Raw genomic sequence first — 19,988 nt, forward strand, 5'->3', positions numbered from 1 at the left:
AAATATATATATACTTTTCCCAGGAGTTGGTGAAAATAGATGGTGTATTAGTTTGCTAGTAGTGTAACCAAACACAGGTCCAGCTGCCTGCCACTACAAAAGCCAGTGCTTAAAAGGCAGGTGCTGATGTAAAGAAAAGTGGTTTATTCAGATGCTTGCCATCTGGAAGATGGGGAACTCATGTCACAAAGCCCATCCCCTGGGAAGATGCAGGCCTCTCATCTCAAAGCCAATCTCCACATCTCAGTGGAGGCAGAAGATTTTATAAGGAAGGAGAGGGGAACAGAACAGAGAGATCAAGGGAAGGGGGTGAAAATTTCTCTACATGCGATGAACACAGTCCATTTTGATGAGGAAAGTGATGGTATGGTGTGCATTATCCTGGTTTAGTCATCGTGGTTTCACATCATCCTGGCTCCACAGTCAAAAGTCTGCAAATCTCCCAGAGCTGGGATGTCTGAAGGTAAGAGTCTGTATCTTTTGAAGTTAGTTCCTAGGATTCTAATATGAACATGATGTTTATCTACAAGCTACATATTAGTCAGTCATCACATACAGAAACAGGGTCAAAAGAATGATGGGGTGGATTACAATTTCCCACCAATACAATTTTCCACTGTTACAATGGTGCCATAACAAGCACCAGTGATTGCGGAGCAGGGCAGGCCTAGGGGGAAGGACTTAAAAAACAGAAATATATTTGCTCATATTTCTGGAGGCTAGAAGTTCAAGATCACTATTGGTTTCTTCTGAGGTTTCTCTCCTTGGCTTATAGATTACCATCTTCTTCCTCTATTTTAACATGGGTTTTTTTTTCTGTTTTTGGGGGGATTTTATTTGGTACATGTTGATGTCCTAATTTCCTCTTCTTATAAAACCATAAGTCAAGCCCTGACTGAATGGCTCTGTTGGTTGTAGCATCATTCTGTGTACCAAAAAGATGCAGGTTCAATCCCTGGTAGAGGCATGTCTAGGAGGCAACTGATCATTGTTTTTCTTCACATTGATGTTTCTCTCTCTCTCTCTCTCTCTCTCTTTCTCTCTCTCTCTCTCTCTTTCTCAAATTAATAGAGCGTACTCTTGGATGAGGATTTTAAAAAACATAAATCAAATGGATTAAGACTCATTCCAATGACCATGTTTTAAATTAATTACCTCTTTAAAGGGTTTGTCTCTAAATAGAGTCACATTCTGATGTACTGAGGGTTAGGACTTCAGCATGCGGGTTTAGAGAGGACACAATTCAGTCCATAATGGGTGAATGAGACAGGACAGAACCTTCACTCATGAATTTGAACTTGTTCATTTTTTTTTTATTTCCAATTTTAAACAAGTCAATTTAAAAATGGTTTGATTTGAGTGCATTTAGAAACTTAGAGCTAACCTAATAGTTCTACAGCATGATATATTGCCACACATACCAAACTTCAGTACCTTTGGATCTTTTGGAAAGAATAATTCCAGGCACATCTAGGTCCCTACCACAGAGTAGGCCTGTTATTCTAGCTCTGTCAGGGAAGCATTTGACTTTCAATGAATGACAAACTGTCATGTTTTGGTTTGTTTTTCTCCAAAGGTTTTCAAAGTTTGCTTTCCTTTACTCTCATTGGTCAGTTCAGAAAAGGAATTATGTCTTCCTGAATGCTCCTTACTAATAGTCTCAAAATAGCCCAAGAAACTTTTCCTCCCCACACACAGGACACTGGCCCCATTCTCCAAGTATCAGATGAAATTAATAGAGAGAAACTATAACTTGATGTACATCAAAGCCACTACTTTACTGCACAATAACTTGACAAAAATATTCTAACATGCATGCTCATACATAGCAATAAAGGATCTTATAAAAAATCCCTTCAATGAAGAAGGGTCTAATATTTAATAGAAAGAGAACTACTATTTTCTGTCCATTAAGCAATAAACACTATGCTTTCAAGTAATCATAATCTTTTACCTATAGGCTAAAACCTTACAATGTGCTTTCTTATTCAACATCACATTTTAAAAATATTACTATCATTTCTCTAAAGATAAGTGTCATTCAAAAATATTCACTTCTCTAAGTTCAAAAAGCTGTGTCCTGAAGCAACAAGAGAAAAATATATTAATTGTACATACTTGATACAAATTAAGAGCTTTGTGTTTCAAAAGACACAACAGAATGGAAGGAAATATTCACTAATCATATATTATTGAAGAACTTATGGGACTTATATCTAGACTATATACTGAACACATATACCAATAATAATTAAAAGAAATAATTTAACTTAAAAATGGACAAAACATATGAATAAGGATTTCTCCAGAGATATACAAAATTGTCAATAAAGATATAAAAATATGTCCACTACTAGCCACCAGGGAAATGCAAACCAAATCTACCATGAGATATCACTTCACATTCAGTAGGAAAGCTATAATCAGAAATACACACAATGACAAGAGTTGGCAAGGACACTTGGTGAAGAAATTGGAACTCTTCTATATTGTTGGTGGGAATGTAAAATAGTGCATCTATTTTAAAAACAGCCTGGAAGTTTCCATTTTTCAAAAAAATGCTTACCTAAAAATACATTCACTGATTTTAGAGAGAGGAAAGGAGAGAGAGTAAGAGAGAGAGAAAAAACATCAATACAAGAGAGAAACATTAATTAGTTGCTTCCCTTGTGTGCTCCAATAGAGGATAGAACCCACAACCTAGGTACATGCCTTGACTGGGAATTGAACCCTCAATGTTTTGGTGCACAGGACAATACTCAAACCAACTGAGCTGCATGGCCAAGGCCAGCCTGAAAGTTTCTTAAAAGGTTAGCATTTGACCAAACAATACTCGTAGGTATATACCCAAGAGAAATGAAAACGTACCTTCACTTACAATAGCCAAGTGTTGGAAGCAACCTAAATGCCCATCAGTAGATGATTGGATCAAAAAATTATGGTACATATACACAATGGAATACTACTCAGCAGAAAGAAAAAAAGAACTACTAAACTTTGCAACAGCCTGGATGGAACCGGAAGGCATTATGCTAAGTAAAATAAGCCAGGGGGCGAAAGACAAATACCGTATGATCTCACCTATAAGTGGAACCTAACCAACAATACAAAGATGCAAGGAAAATAAGACCAGCAACACTGAAAGGAAAAGAAACCAACAGACACAAGAGGGAAGGAGAGAGGGGGGTGGGGAAGAGGAAGGGAAGGGGAAAGTCAAGGAACATATAGCAAGGACTCATGGACAAAACCAAAGGAGAAGAGCTGAGGGAGGGAAGGAGGGAGGGAGCATGGGAAAGTGGTGGGGGTAGGCAGAGACAAATGTATTTGAAAAAAGAAAGAAGAAAGAAAGAAAGAAAGAAAGAAAGAAAGAAAGAAAGAAAGAAAGAAAGAAAGAAAGAAAGAAAGAAAGAAAATGTATCTTCACACAAAAACTTGTACACAAATGTTGATGGCAGTATTATTCATAATAGCCAAAGAGTGGAAACAACTAAATGTTTATCAACTGATGAATGGCTAAGTATAATGTGGTATATCCAATATAGCATAATATTATTTGGCCTTAAAAAGTAATAAACTTCTTATAAATGCTACAACATGGATAAATTTTAAAAACATTATGCTAAGTGAAAGAAATTAGTCATAAAAGATCCATTTATATGATTCAATTTACATTAAAAGTCCAAAATAGGCAAATGTATAGTGACAGAAAGAAGATTAGTGGTTGTCAAGGGGGGGGATAGGTGGAAGAAAATAAATGTGAACGCTAATGGGCTCAGGGGCTTTGAAGATATGATGAATCTATTCTAAAATAAATTGTGAAGATGGATGTGTATTCACAACTCCATGAATATATAAAGAATAATTGAATTGTATACTTTAGGTAAGTATTGGGCATGTGAATTATATCTCAATAAAGTTGTTATTAAAGAAAAAGCTTTGCCTTAGTGCACTTAACATAATGTTAATTTAACATGCCACTGTACCTAATCCCACAGTCTTTTAAAAATATTGGCAATGTGTACCTTAGTCCTGCCTGTGAGAAAAAATGATTAATAATGCTTGTATAAATTCAACTGGATACAACACACCTTCAGAAAATCTGTAGCAGGAATCATACAAGAAAAACTGCTAAAGATTCTGAGCAAGATGGTGGCAGGGTGGAAGAATATATTGTGCACCACCTCCCAGAAGCAGACTGGAAATAAAATTAGAAGAATCACCCAAGTTAAACCAAAGGCTCCCTGAAAAGGAGACTTCTAAACAAAGATGGACAAAAAAACCACCTCTAGACCAGTGGGAAGGACAGAGACATCTTAAAGGGCCAGCCCTGCACAAACGAATGGCAGGCCAAGGTGGTGGCGCAGCTGTGGGAGCTTCCCCTTGAGAGGAGTGAAGCCAGGGCCACAGACCAGCCTCCCAACCACAGAGAGCCAGAGCTGAGATTGCCCACTACATAGCATCCAGAAGTGAAAAGTCACAGAGGCTCTCTCTGCTGAGGGGAGACAAAAACTGCTGGAGACAAACCCACCATCTTTTTTTTTTTTTTCCTTAAAGTGGCAAAGCACAGGTTTTGTGTCTGTAGCTACTCACCTTAGGCCCCAGAAAAGGAAGGGTGGCATGGACTTGAGTAGTGTGTGGAGAGCCTGGAATGGGAGGCACTGGGGAAAGAATTGGGAGTGCAGCTGTGAAATTTGCACTGCCCGGATATACCTGGAGTCCGTAACAGCTATCTTTTTTGAGAAGAGCTAGCTCCTTCCACGGGAAAATCAATGATCTTACTCTGAGAGGCCACTCCCCTCTGGAATTCTTACTCCTACATCCTCTGAAATCTAGTACATTCCACCCTGCACCTTTTTTGTTCTTTTTTCTCTGTTCTGTTTTGCTCTGTCTGGGTGTTTTGTTTTGTTTGTTTGTTTATCTTTGTTTCTTTCTTTTCACCTCTCCAGCATCTTGCTGAGGAGACAGTAACATAAACAGACTCAGAGGCTGTCAGAGACTGACGGTAGGATGCAGCCAACCTGTACACTTTACTGGAAAACAGACTGGTGCTCACTCCTCAAAGGAGAGCTACAAAAACACCAGCCCAGCATCCAGCAAACCCAAAACCTGGGATCGGGAGGCTTGCTAGGGGCCCTGCCCTGCCAAGTACAGGGAAATAACCCTGCACAGACTCAAACAAGTGGCTAGTGGGAAGGGTAACACACCTGTCATCTTCTCTAAAGTCCAAAAGGCACCTGCCATGGGATATCCAAGAATCTAACCCCTGTTTCCACCAGAAGCTCTCTCAGAAATAGAGGAGTCTGCAACTACTCTAAATTGATAGCAGACCAGTAAGCAGATCATGTGGTGACTCAGGACCTTTGTTGAAACACCCCTGGATCCAGTGCTGATAAAAACCAGCTTTGCAGAGCAGCATGGCCCACCCTAAGAGCTGCCAAACCTGGGAGAATCAGCCACAAACTGTTGATTGCCTGTAGCTTCCAAAAGGAGGCCAAGGGCCAGATGTGGACTGCACCTGACATTGGTTCACACTAGACTCAGACATCAGAGCAGTATCCAAAGGGAGAAACCAGCAGACAAGCCCTACACTCTGCTGAGATGAATCCACTTGGTTCTTTTTTATTATTTTCATTATATTTTCTTTTTCATAGATTTTTTATTATTTTTATCTATTTTATTTCTTTTTCTTGTATTTTAAGTGCTCTAATTTTTCTTTCATATCTCCTATTTTACTCTTATCTTTGATTACTGAATTGTTCCCTTCTTCTCTCCTTTTCTTATTTTTGTTACTTTTTCTGTGTTCCTTTTCTCCATTTTCCTCTTTCAGTTTATTACTAGTATTAGTTCTCTTCCCCTTTCTCCTCTTATAACCACTTCTCTTTCCTTTGATAGTCTCATATTCTTTTTTTCTCCTTTCTCTATCATTTTATTTCCCTTTCTGCTTTTATTATTCTTGGCTCTTTTGTCATTGATATTGCTGTTGTGTTTGGGGGAGGTTTGCTTGTTTTGGTGTTGTTTTTGTGTTTCTTTGCTTTGGTCTACCAATACATGTACAGCAGCATACAAAACATGGTGGGGGTTGAGCCTCTTAGTAAGCCAGGTGGAGGGGAGTTCCCACCAGCGAATGGATCAATAACAATCAGGACCCAAATACAACAGGAAAGTCCACATAGCCCATGCAAAGGACATTTCTAGAGTGTCCAGATCAGATCAAAGAGTCTGTTCCACTATGTCTCACAAAACTCCTAACATATAAGACCACAACACAAGACAGAAAGTCAAAGCAGATCAATCTAATAGATATAAACAAACACAAGGTAACAACTAAAATGGAGAGGAAAAGAAACAACTCCAAATGAAAGAAAAAGAAGAATCCCCAGAAGAAGAGCTAAATTAAATCAAGGCAAGCAATTCATCAAAGAGTTCAAAGTAATGGTAATAAAAATGCTCAAGGAACTTAGTGAGAACTATAAGGAAGTTAGTAGGAACTACATCAGAATGAAAAAGAAAAGTATGTCTTGAATAAGAACTAGTTGGAAATGAAGAATGCAATATCTGAAATGAAGAATACACTAGAAGGAATTAAAAGTAGGCTATAATAAGCAGAGGACTGAATCAGCAAGTTGGGACACAAGGTAGAGAAAAACACCCAGTCAGAGCAACAAAATGAAAAAGGACTCAAGAAGAACAAGGATTGTTTAAGGGAGCTCAGGGACAACATGACTGTAACAATATTCTCATCACAGGGATACCAGAAGGAGAAGAAAAGGAGCAAGGGATAGAAAGCATATTTGAAGAAATTATTGCAGAAAACTTTCGTGATTTGGTGAGGGAGAAAGTCATACAGGTTTAGAAAGCACAGAGAGTCTCAATCAAGATCAACCCAAATAGGCCCTCATCAAGACACATCACAATTAAAATGGCCAAATTTAAAGACCAAGAGAAAATATTCAAGGCAGCAAGAGAGAAACAACAAGTTAACCACAAAAAACCTCCAATAAGACTTTCAGCTGATTTCTCAAAAGAAATACTATAGTCCAGAATGTATTGACATGAAATATTCCAAGTAATGAAAAATAAGGACCTACAACCAAGACTACTATATTCAGCAAGGCTCTCATTCAAAATGGAAGGAGAAATAAACAGTTTCCCAAATTTAAAAAAAAAAAAGGCTAATGGAATACACTTCCACCAAACCTTCATTGCAAGAGATGCTAACGGGACTGTTTTAAGAAGAGGAAGAAAAAGAGTGACAAAGAGAGGAACACAGGTACAAAGGGAACATATAACAATGAATAAGTACCTATCAATAATAACCTTAAATGTAAATTGATTAAATGCTCCAATCAAAAGATATAGGGTAGCTGAGTAGATGAGAAAACATGACCCACATATATGCTGCCTACAAGAGACTCACCTCAGAACAAAAGATTCACATAGGCTGAAAGTGAAGGGATTGAAATAAATATTCCATGAAAATGAACATGAAAAGAAAATCTGGGGTAGCAATTCTTATATTAAACAAAATAGCCTTCAAAAAAAAGGCTATATCAAGAGACAAAAGATGTCACTACATAATACTTACTGGAGTAGTCCAACAAGAGTATATAACCCTTGTAAACATGTATGCACCCAATATAGTAACACCTAAATATATAAAGAATATCATGGAGGACTTTAAAAAAGAGACTGGAAACAATACAGTCATTGGGGTGGATTTTAACACCTCGCTGTCAATGACGGATAGATCTTCCGAACAAAAAATCAACAAAGATATCGCAACATTAAATGACTGTAGATCAAATGGACCTAATTTGTATTTATGGAGCATTTCACCATGAAGAAGAAATATATAAATTCTTTTCAAATACAAATGGATCATTTTCAAAGATAGACTACATGGTAAGACATGAAATAATCCATAATCCTCAACAAATTCAAGAAAACTGAAGTCATAGCAAGCATCTTCTCAGATCACAGTGGCTTGAAACTGCAAATCAACCTCAAGGAAAAAACTCAAAAACATTCAAATACATGGAGGCTCAATAATGTGCTATTAAATAATGAATGAGTTCACAATGAGATCAAGAAAGAAAGCAAAAAGTACCTGGAAACAAATGAAAGTTGTGAAAAACAACAACTCAAAACCTATGGGACACAGCAAAGGCAGTCCTGAAAGGGAAGTTCATAGTAATACAGGCTTACCTAAAGAAGATAGAAAAATCTCAAATGAATCACCTAATCCTACACCTAAAAGAACTAGAGGAATAAAAATTAACAAAATCAGAGAAGGAAGCAAATAATCAAGATCAGACCAGAATTAAATGGCATAGAAACTTAAAAAAAAATCAAAGGACCAATGAATCCAGTAGCTGGTTCTTTAAAGATAAACAAAACGGACAACCTTTAATGATACTCATCAAGAAAAGTAAAAAGAAGGCCCAAATAAACAAAATAGGAAATTAAAAAGAAGTGACAACTGATACCATAGAAATACAAAGGATTGTAAGACATTACTATGAACAACTATATACCAAGAAATTGGACGACCTGGGAGGAATGGATAAATTTCTAGCAACATATAATATTCCAAAACTGAATCAGGAAGAAGCAGAAAACTTGCATAGACTGATAATAACTAGCAAAATCAAAGCAGTAATAAAAAAAAAAAAAAAAAAAAAACCCTGACACAAAAACCCTGGACCAGATGGCTTCACAGGTGAATTTTAACAAACATTCAAAGAACTAACTCCTATCCTTCTCAAACTCTTCCAAAAAAGTTCAAGAAGAGAGAAGCCTCCCAAAATTATTACAAGTCCAGTATTATCATAACTCCAAAACCAGGTAAAGACACAACAAAGAAAGAATATTACAAGCCAACATTTCTGATGAACATAGATGCTAAAATCCTCAACAAATACTAACCAACAGGATCCAACAATACGTTAAAAAAATCATAAACCATAGTCAGGTGGGATTTATTCCAGGGATGCCTGGATGGTACAATATTCACATATAAATAAACAAAATGAAACCCAAAAATCATATGATCATGTCAATAGATGCAGAAAAAGCACCTGATAAAATCCATAAACCCATTTATGATAAAAGCCCACAGCAAAGTGGGAATAGAGAGATCATACGTCAACATAATAAAGACCATATATGAAAAACCTACTGTCAACATCATACTGAGTGGGCAAAAACTAAAAACATTTCCCTTAAGATCAGGAACAAAACAAGGGTGTCTACTTTCACCACTCTTATCGACATAGTACTGGAAGTCTCAGCCAGAGCAATCAGACATGAAGAAGAGATAAAAGACATCCAATTTGGAAAGGAGAAAATAAAACTGTCATTATTTGCAGGTGATGTGATAGTGTAAAAAGAAAACCCTATAGTTTCCACCAAAAAATCTCCTCAACCTAATAAGTGAATTTGGCAAATTAGGGAGATAAAGGTCAACATTCAGAAATCAATGGCATTTTTGTACACTGACAATGAACTATCAGAAAGAGAAACTAAGGAAAAAAGTCCTATTAGTCCCACAGCAAAAATATTAAGTACCTAGGAATAAATTTAACCAAGGGGGTAAAAGATTTATACTCAGAAAACTATAGAATTCTAAAGAAGGAAATTGAGAAAGATACAAATAAATGGAATTTATACTCTGTTCATGGATGGGAAGAATTAACATCATTAAAAAGTCCATCCTACCCATAGCAATCTATAGAGGCAATGCAATTCCTATTAACATCTCACAGATCTAGAACAAATATTTCAAAAATTTATATGAAATCAAAAAAGACCCCAAATAGCCTCAGTAATCTTGAGAAATAAAAACAAAGTAGGAGGGATCGCAATACCTGATATCAAATTACAAAAGGTCAGTATAATCAAAACAGTCTGTTATTGGCACAAGAACAGGCACATAGACCAATGGAACAGAATAGAGAGCCCAGAAATGAATCTATTTTATGGTAAATTAATAGTTAACAAAAGTGGTATGAGCATACAATGGAATAAAGACAGTCTCATCAATAAATGATGTTTGATGGCCTGGACTGGTACATGCCAAAAAATGAGCCTAGACCTCCAATTTATATTGTACACCAGAATGAACTCAGAATATATAAAAGATTTAAATATAACTCATAATAACATAAAAATCCTAGGAGAAAACATAGGCAGTAAAATTACACGTATCTCAGGTTGCAATATTTTTGCCAATATATCTCCTTTGACAAGGGAAATAAGGAAAAAATAAACAAATGGGACTACATCAAATGAAAATGCTTTTGTATAGCTAAAGAAACCAGCATCAAAATGAAAAAGTAACCACCTGTATGGGAGAATATTTTCCAACAATACATTAGACAAGTGTTTAATCTCTAAAGTATATAAATAACTCATGTGACTCCACATCAGGAAGACAAACAACCCAATTAAAAAATGGGCAAAGGACCTGAACAGACCCTTCTCCAAGAAAGACATAGAGATGGCCCATAGACATATGAAAAGATGTTCAGCATCACTAGCCATCAGAGAGATACAAATTAAAATCACAATGAGATATCACCTCACAGCTGCCAAAATGGCCATCATTAATAAATTGACAAACAAGTGCTGGCAAGGATGTGGAGAAAAGGGAACCCTAGTGCACTTTTGGTGGGAATGCAGACTGGCACAGCCACGGTGGAAAACTACATGGACTTTCCACAAAAAATTAAAAATAGAACTTCTTTTTGCCCCAGTGATTCCACTCCTGGGAATATACCCAAAGAATCCCAAAACACCAATTGAGAAGAATTTATGCACCCCTATGTTCATAGCAGCACTATTTACAATTGCCAAGATTTGGAAGCAGCTTAAGTGCCCATAAGTAGATGAGTGGATAAAAGAAATGTGGTACATTTACAAATAGGGATACCAGGCAGCAGAAAAAAAAAAAGAAAGAAATTTCTGCCTTTTGTGACAGCATGGAAACTGGAGACTATTACACTGAGTGAAATAAATCAGTCGGTGAAAGAAAAATATCATATGAAAGAAAAATATCATGTGACCTCACTTATAAGAGGAATCTAATCAACAAAATAAACTAATGAGCAAAATAGAACCAGAGGCATGGAAACATGGAACACACTGACAGCAGTAAGAAAGGAGAGGGTAATGCAGACTGACTGAAAGTAGGTGAAGGAATTAGTCAAAGGATATACATGAAGGACCCATGGACATGGACAAAGGTGTGGGGATTGACTATGGAAGCGGTGGGAGGACTGGGTGGAGGGAGATGAAAGGAGAAAAATGGGACATTGTAATAACATAAACAATAAAACACTTTTTTAAAAAAACCTTTTAGAATGTCAAATATAATTCAGGATTCACCCTATTCCTTAAGAGTGACAGGTGTGGGCATACCCCAAGGGGAAGGTCAATGGTACAAAGAAAAAAATATTATTGGCCATGTAGTGTGTGTGGACTTTCCTCCTGAGAATCTGGTTATACACTGAAAAGATGAAATTGTGATGCAAGTGTTGGTAAGCAATCTTGTCTTTTTTTATTCATCACTATATTTCCTGACATAGTAGATTCTCCATAAGATGTTTTGAATGAATGAATGAATAAAAAGCTTATGTGTGTTTTCTCTATCCTTCATTATCTTAGCTTTTATCCTGAAATATAAGACACAGCCACTTGGAAACTGAGTTTACTGCATGTTGTTTAGTTGCATGATTGTATTTTCCATCTTGCTCCTACCTAAAATAGACCTTTTAACTCAAAAGAGGTTATTGCTAAATACATAGTGGTCATTAATCTCAGTTTATAAACTAAACTGTGTAAGAAACCACCTCACTATTTCTGTAACTGAGCCAACATCAATTGGAAGTCCTCATTCTAGAATGATGGGAATGTACTGTAGCAACTTCAGTTCTTCCCATAACCCCATAGGAGAGTTGAGAAATTGCCAAGGATTGCTTAGCATCTTGGTTCCGCCATACCAGGTCTTGTTGAGACACTCCCCTTGGCTTTTTGTCACTGGTCCAGGCAGTTCCCCTCACTCTACCCTAATCATGATCCCTCATGTCTGACTTCTGGGCCACACCTATATCATCATCAGATTCCCAGGAGATGTTCCATTTTTCCAGAAGAGACACTCTCATAGCACTCTTCAGCCATCTTCCTGGTTCTACCAGGCAGATCTCTATTCTGTTCCCACTTTTCTGTAGAAACTTTGAGGAGCTTTTTCAAGACTTTCTTTGTAACCTTCCAGCCTCCACTAACAGCAGCCCAGGGATGAGGGTCAGAATAGGATCCTACCAGTACAGAAGTGAACTTCTCCCAAAGTCATCCATTTCCCCAAACTCATGAAGTCCAGCCAGGGTCCTATCATTAGTCTTATGCGTGAGTCCAAGTGTCTTAAATTTAAGAGCCAAGAATTCAACTAGTTGTTATCTGTGTTCTGTTGTGTCTTCCTTTCCCTGAAGAAACAAAGGCTGAGTGGGTCTGGTGCCTAGTGAGGGAAGGGTAGGAGCAACTGAAAACACCAAGCAAAACACACTACAGGCTCAAGTTCTGGTGATTCTACCATAGTGAGAAGTGTGGTTGGAGCTCCTGCAAAGAGTAGAGAGAGGTCAGCTGCTACTGTACAAGGTGCACCTGTAGCCACAGCCCCCAAGATCTGAGGCAAAGCATGGGTTGTTCTAAATATGAAATGAAATGAGAGAGAGTGGAGAAAATTAGCTAGTCTTTTCTCAGAGTTGGAAGGTAAAACTATTTCAAGCTCTTATATTTATACCTTCTGCTGTGACCCTTTTTCAGGGTGCCAGAGTTGTAGTCCATACAGCTTTATTCAGTTCCAGAAGACAAGGGAGTGCATGACTCCACTTTGCTCTTCATGGTTCAGACTAGATCTGGAGGTCCTTACATTCATAGGTCTCTCCTGGAAGCACAGTAGGAAAGAAGGAACCTGATAGGTGCTCCATCCCATAAACAGCTGAACATACAAACAGCTGAACACATCTAAGCTAGAGAAAGGACACATTGGTGGAAAGGCTGGGGCCTAAGGGTGATGATTTGAAATATCCAAAGGCTGTTGAAGAACAAAAGAAAGAAGGAGGAAGCAGCAGAGAGGCTAGGTTTTTTTCAAATAAGAAATATCTTACAGATGATTTCTAGACTTTCAGTGTGGTGACCAATGTGGCCTATAAGGCCTATAAATGTTGAATAGCTATATTGTACACTTGAAACTAATATAATATTGTATATCAACTTTACATAAATAATGAATGAATGAGTGAATAAATAAATAAATAAATAATAAAAATTTTTAGAAGACGTGCTTAAAGAAGAGATTGTTCCAGGAGTGAGTTAGCACCCCTTCTTTAACAAGAGTGTTCAGGAGGAAGCTGTCTGGCAAGGCAGAAATATTATAACAGATTTCTGGTTGAGATAGAGTTTGGTCCAAATGACTTCTGAAGTCATGGCCAATTATAAAGAGTTTATGAGTTTAGTGTCTAGGTCAAAGCTGGCTGATGTCATTGAATATTGAAGCAAATATAAAACCAAAGAGCCAAATGATCCAACTTTAAGAAAAAAGAATAAACAAATAAAGAATAAGCAAATGCTTATTCAACAAGGTCCCAATTTACTATATTCTTTTTTTAATTTTTAAATCATGTTTATTCTATTACAGTTGTCTCAATTTTTCCCCCTTTGCCTCGCCTCCACACATCTCACCTGTACCCCCCATTCTCACAGTCAATTCCCATTCTATTGTTCATCTCCATGTCCATGGGTCATTCCTACATGTTCTTTATTTAGTCCCTTCTCCTTCTTTCCAACATTGTCCTCTTTCCCCATCCCTTCTGGTCACTTTCAGCCTTCTCCATGTTTCCATGCCTGTGGTTTATTTTGTTTGTTTATTTAGTTGAATAGATTCCACTTATAGGTGAGATCATAAGGTATTAGTCTTTCACTGACTGGCTTATTTCACTTACCATAATATTTTCCAGTTCCATCCATGTTGTCACAAAAGGTAGGAGTTTCTTATTTCTTTCTTTCTCTATTTTTTTAAATGCAGATCAATTTTATTTATTGATTTTTAAATGTCCAAATTCATTATAAAATAATAAAAAAATTAAACCCATTATAAAGTCTCAGAAATTAAAACATGAAACCAGCACAGAAATAATCAAGTAGATCAATGAAATATAATAAGCATTCTACAAACAAATATATATATCTGCCTAACAAAGTAATGTATGATTAAATGGCTATTTCAAATCAATGGGGAAAGTAAGGCTTCTTCAACAGATAAGGTGCATGGACCTCTATTACTTGAAATAAAACAAATATAGAGCCCTATTTCACACACTATACAAGAAATATTCAGGTGAGTTAAAAATCAATATGTAAAATCTAAAGAGATTTAGGAGAAAATACAAACTAATATTTTTTCTTACCTTGAAGTAAAATATACAATCTCAGAAGCAATAAAGTAAAATATTGACAATATGACTACATTAAACATTTAAGACTATACAGTAATATACATGTTAAAAAAGTTAAAGGACAAGTAATAGAATGGGAAAGTATTTGTCACACATCTAAAAAAGGATTAATAGTTTTGGGGGGTTATTTTAGGGAAAAATTTCTACAAACATCTAATCAAAAAATGGATAAAGAATACCAAAAAGTCAATTAAAGCTTTTGAAAAATAATAGAAATAAGCAAGAAAAATACAAAAACAGGTTTAGCTTCAACAAATAATAAAAGAACAATTAAAGTAACACATCATTGTCACAATCAGAATAATATGTATTAAAAATATTGGTAATATCAAGTATTGGAGACTATGAAAGGAACTGAGGAATCATACACTATTTTTCTTCATCTTAAAGCAGTTCCTTTAGCATATTTTGCAGTGCTGGTTTGGTAAAGATATATTCTTTTAGTCTTCTTTCATCTGGGAAATTCCTTATTTCGCCTTCCATTTTAATTGAGAGCCTTGCTGTTGTTACCTGTGCTCAGTAGAGTAGTCTTGGTTGCAGGCCTTTGCTTTTCATTACTTAGAATATTTCTTGTCACTCCCTTCTGGCTTGTAGTGCTTCTGTTGAGAAGTCAGCTGCTAGCCTCACTGAGGCTCCCTTATATGCTACTGCCTCTTTTTCCCTTGCTGCCTTTAGGATTCTCTTTTTGTCTTTGATATTTGCCATTTTAATGATGATATGTCTTGGAGTGGACCTCTTTGGGTTCCTCTTGAATGGGACCCTCTATGCTTCCTGAACTTGTGTGACTTTTTCGCTCCTCAAATTAGGGAATATATCCATCATTACTTTTTCAAACAGGTTCTTATCCCTTGCTCCTCTTCTTCTTCTGATATCCTCATTATATGGTTAGTCTTACATTTCAGGTTGTCCTGTATTGTCTCTTCATTCTTTTTGAGTCTTTTTCATTTTCTTGCTCTTTCTGGAAACTTTCTACCTTGTCCTCCAGCTCACTGATTTGACCCTCTGCTTCATCAAGCCTTTTTTGGATTCCTTCTACTGTGTTCTTCAATTCAGAAATGATATTCTTCATTTCCTCTTGTCTCTTTTTGATAGTTTCTATGTTTTTTTTCATGCTGATATAGTTTGCAGTAAGTTCCTCATAGTTTCCCTGTAGTTTTTGGTAATTCTCTTTAAGCTCACTGAGTTCCTTAGAACGATTGTTTTGAACTCAATATCTAATCATTTACTTGCCTCTGTTTCATTTAATTCTCTTCCTGGGGATTCCTCCTTTCCCTTCGACTGGGGGTGTTTCTTTGTCTTCCCATTATTTGTGATACTGTTCTATTTTGCTTCTGCTTCTTAAATTGATCTGTCTTTACTTCCTGACTTTGTGGTGGGAACTTCTATGGTACTAGGAGACCGCTTTTTTTTTTACTTTCTTTCTGGATCTTCATCTGATGATGTCAGCTGTTGACCCCATCTGACCTTAGGCAGTCTTTAAGAGACCTCTAGGAATCTGCTGTCTGTGTCTATCTCCTCCAGTTGTTAATCTAGTCACTCTGCCCTCAGCAGTCAAGGTGGGACCGTGTCCCCCCTGTGGGCAGGGCTATTGTGTCCTTTCATGCTGCTGCTGCTCACGGGAGTGGTCTGCCTGAGCAAAATGGCTGCTGCATATGGGGGAGGAGTCAGCTTCAGGTTCCTCCTGGTCACTATCTCAGTTTTCTCCCCAACACCTCCGTCTCCAGACTTTCCTCAAGCATCTCTAGACCAGTCTGCATCCCCTTTATCCAGGGGTCTACGATCTGTGACTGCTTGCTCTGTACTCAGCACCTGGGCCTGTGCAACACAGGGCCAGGCCGAGCCTGTTGGGGGTGGGGCTATTGTGTCCCTTCATGTTGCTGCCACTCCAGGCCAGTGGTCTGCCTGAGCAAAATGGTAGCTGCCTAATGGGAGGTGAGTCAGCACCAGGACCCTGACATCCACTTTCTCAATTCTTCCCCCAAAGCCTCCTTCCCCTGTCTTTCCTCAGGTAGCTCTAAGCCCACTCTGCCCTTGCTTCTGCCTGAGCCCCGTCTAAGTGGCTGCCACTACAAAGTTTTGTGTTGGCCCTTTAAAAGGCAATTTTGTATCTCCAGCTGCCTGTCTCTGGCAGACAGCACCCTGCTGCTTTTCAAAGCTGGCTGTTAACCTGTGTGCTTTCTGGGCTCTGGTGCTGTAGGTTGGAGTTCCCCACTTATGGTTTAGACCCTACTCTTCTTGGGGGCCCTAACTAGCTGTTTCAATATCCCTCTGGTGCTGCCACCCATGGGCATATGGTCCACCTCCTCAAGCCTCTACTGCACTCCTTACCAGCTAGGTTGTTCTAAAGCCAATTCCTTTGTCTGTCCAAGGTTTTAAGGTTCCTCTCTCACTATTGTTCATTTATTTGTTCCAGGTGACTTCTCCACAATTTAGTTGTAATTCCAAGTTGGTCCTGGGAGGAGGTCGGTGTTACTTCCACTCACTCTTCCACCACCTTGAAGATGTCTCTGAAAATGGTGTTTTCTTCATTTCTCTTTCTGGTAGTTTATTATTGGTATCTAAAAATACAACTGATTTTTTAATATTAATGTCATATCTTTCTATATTACAGAATTCACATATCAGTTCTAATAGTATTTTGACGTTACATCTAGGGTTCTCTATATCATCTGCAAATAATCATGGTTTTACTTCTCTTCCAATTTGGATACCTTTTATATCTTTTTCTTGTTTGTGGCTAGAAATTCCAAAACTATGTTGATTAAAGGGGCAGATGTAGACATTCTTGTCTTATTTCTGGTCTTAAGGAAAATGCTTTTAGATTTTCCCCATAGAGTATGAGGTTAGCTATGCATTTGTCATAAGTGGCTTTTATAATGTTGAAGTATGTTCCACTTTGCTGAGAGCTTTTACCATACACATATACTGGATCTTGTCAAATACTTTTTCTGCATCTACTGTTATGATTGTATAATTTTGATTCTTCATTTTGTTTACATGATGTATCACATTAATATATTAATGAACATTAAACCAACCTTACACCACAACAATAAATTTCACTTAAACATTATGTATGAGCTTTTTAATGCATTGCTGAATTAGGTGTGCTAATACTTTGTTGAGGATTTTTTTAATCTATATTCATTAAAGATAGTGACCTATAATTTTCTTTTTTTGTAATGTCTTAGTCTGGCTGTGAAGATTGATCATGACCACAGTATATACGCTTCTGTGCAGTGGCTGATCCTATGGAACAGGATTTCCCCCCGCAGTTTCAGGTTCCTACCAAGAGCACCCTTTGTGGTGCCACTTGTTGGACTAATCAAGTGGTGCTCTGCTGTGGTCTGAAGCAGGCTGCCTGGTGTGTTGGTTCTGGGGCCTTTGAGGAGGGGCTCCACCCAGTGCAAGGCAAGGTCAGCCACTACCTGTGATTGGCCCAGGGCTCCCTAGTGAAAGCTACAAAGTGATCCATGGTTTCTGGCAGCTTGTTTGGACCTGGAATCATGTGGGAGGAGCCATACTGCAAATTGAGGCCAGCTGCCATCAGTATTGGGACTGGGGTCACCCAGCAAAAAGCACAAGGTACATTAAGGCCAGCTTCTGCCCACCTGCAGCCTACAGACCTTTCAGAATTGTTTTAAGGAAGACTGCAACACAGGCTCAGGCTGTCTGCTGCCAAAAGAACCTCTGGTGGTGCACAAGTTTTGTGGTACAGGTTCTCAGGGAGTCACCAGGGAGGAATAAGTAAAGTTAAGTAGGCTTGTACAACTTTAGATTTGGCTGTGTAGGAAGAGGTCTCAACACAGGAAAGATGGCACCTGCCTGCCGGCTGTATGGGAAGAGGCTTCACACAGGGACAATGGCAGCTGTACTTCCAGGGCTTGCCCTGAAGCCACACAACTATTTCTGCCTTATGTCTCTGGTGCCTCCTGAGCCACTGTCCCTCTGACATGCTAATGAGCTAGTGAAACTGTGTTCAGACCCTTTAAGAGAACGCCTGGTTTCTAGCAAGCTACCATCTCATTCCAGTGGACAGAATCCATGCTGGTTTTTACAGCCAAATTTTGTGGGGGCTCCTCCTCTCAGCACTGGTGCTGAACACTAGGGAGCCCAGTGTGGGCTGGATCCCCTCACTTTTCTGGGGACCTCTGTAGGTTAGGTATCCATCCTGATTCTCAACTACCACTGCGGTGTGGAGCCAGCCTGTTTCACATCTCTGCCCCTTCTACCAGTCTTGACATACTTCTTCATAGCCTTAGTTATAGAACTTTTGTTCAACTTTCGAACCATCTTTAGATGGTTTCCCAGGTTAATTGTTTCATAATTTGGTTTTAATTTCTATGTGGTCATAGGAGGAGGTAAGCACAGGATTTACCTACTTTACCATCTTGACTGGAACTTTTAGGGTTTTTTAAAATATAAAGAAACATACAAGGAAAAATACAGGAAATTAAGCCACTGGCTTCATCTAGCATCCCTGAGATTTTTTTTTTCCCCAGGAAATAGATTGAACAAAAATCCAGCAATGTCAGTGAAAATTGGATTAAACCAAACTAGTTTTCTTTGAACACTTTGAAAAAAGCTTTCAAACAATATTCAGGATTGCCTTCAGACGGTTTTAAGGATCATCAAAATTATCTAATGCTCAAATCAGCATTTCTGGAAGGATTAGATAAGGAGCTTGTAACTGATTAAGCAACATGAATTAAACTGGCCAACCACACAAGCTAATAAGCTAGCAACTCTGGCTGATGAATTATTTAAAATTATTCAAAAGGAGGAAAAAAGGATAAAGCTAATAAAATTATAAATTTGCAGCTCCAGAAAAAATAATCAGGTCAGACTTCCCACTAGGTCTTTTCAATGAGGGGAACAGAGAGTCTGATTTTATTGTAAAGGCCATGGAATCTTAGAAAGGATTGTGGGAAACTGAAATGGGTAGATAAAGAAAGGAGATGATAGCAAACATAAGGGTGCTTCAAGGATTGCTAGAGGGTGTTTCCCCTTCTCCTTACCATTATTATCAGAGAAATTAAAATTACTGTAAAAGGAAGACTACTGCCTCTTGTAAATACAGATACTGGGGCTAGGTTACCTGTTCTTAATCCTACCCAAATAAGTTGTGCTCGCTCATGCTCTCTCTCTCATAAAATTTCTATACAAATGGTAGGGCTATCTAATCAATCAGGTCATTTTTTTTAATTTCTTATTTTTAACAAAACTTTATTTGTCAATTACAGTTGACATTCAACATTATTTTATATTAGTTTCATGCATACTAAATAGTGGTAGACATATATTTATAAAGTGACCCCCCGCAATAAGTCTAATATCCACTGGATGGCATACAGTTTTTACAACATAATTGGCTATATACTCTATGCTGTACTTTACATCCCCATAACTATTTTTAGTTGAATTTATTGGTGTAACATAGGTTAAAAAATTATACAGGTTCAGTTGTACAATTTTATA

The sequence above is a fragment of the Pteronotus mesoamericanus genome, unplaced genomic scaffold (genome assembly GCF_021234165.1).
Source record: "Pteronotus mesoamericanus isolate MK-2021 breed Mesoamerican mustached bat unplaced genomic scaffold, CSHL_Meso_final scaffold_31, whole genome shotgun sequence".
NCBI lineage: Eukaryota > Metazoa > Chordata > Mammalia > Chiroptera > Mormoopidae > Pteronotus > Pteronotus mesoamericanus.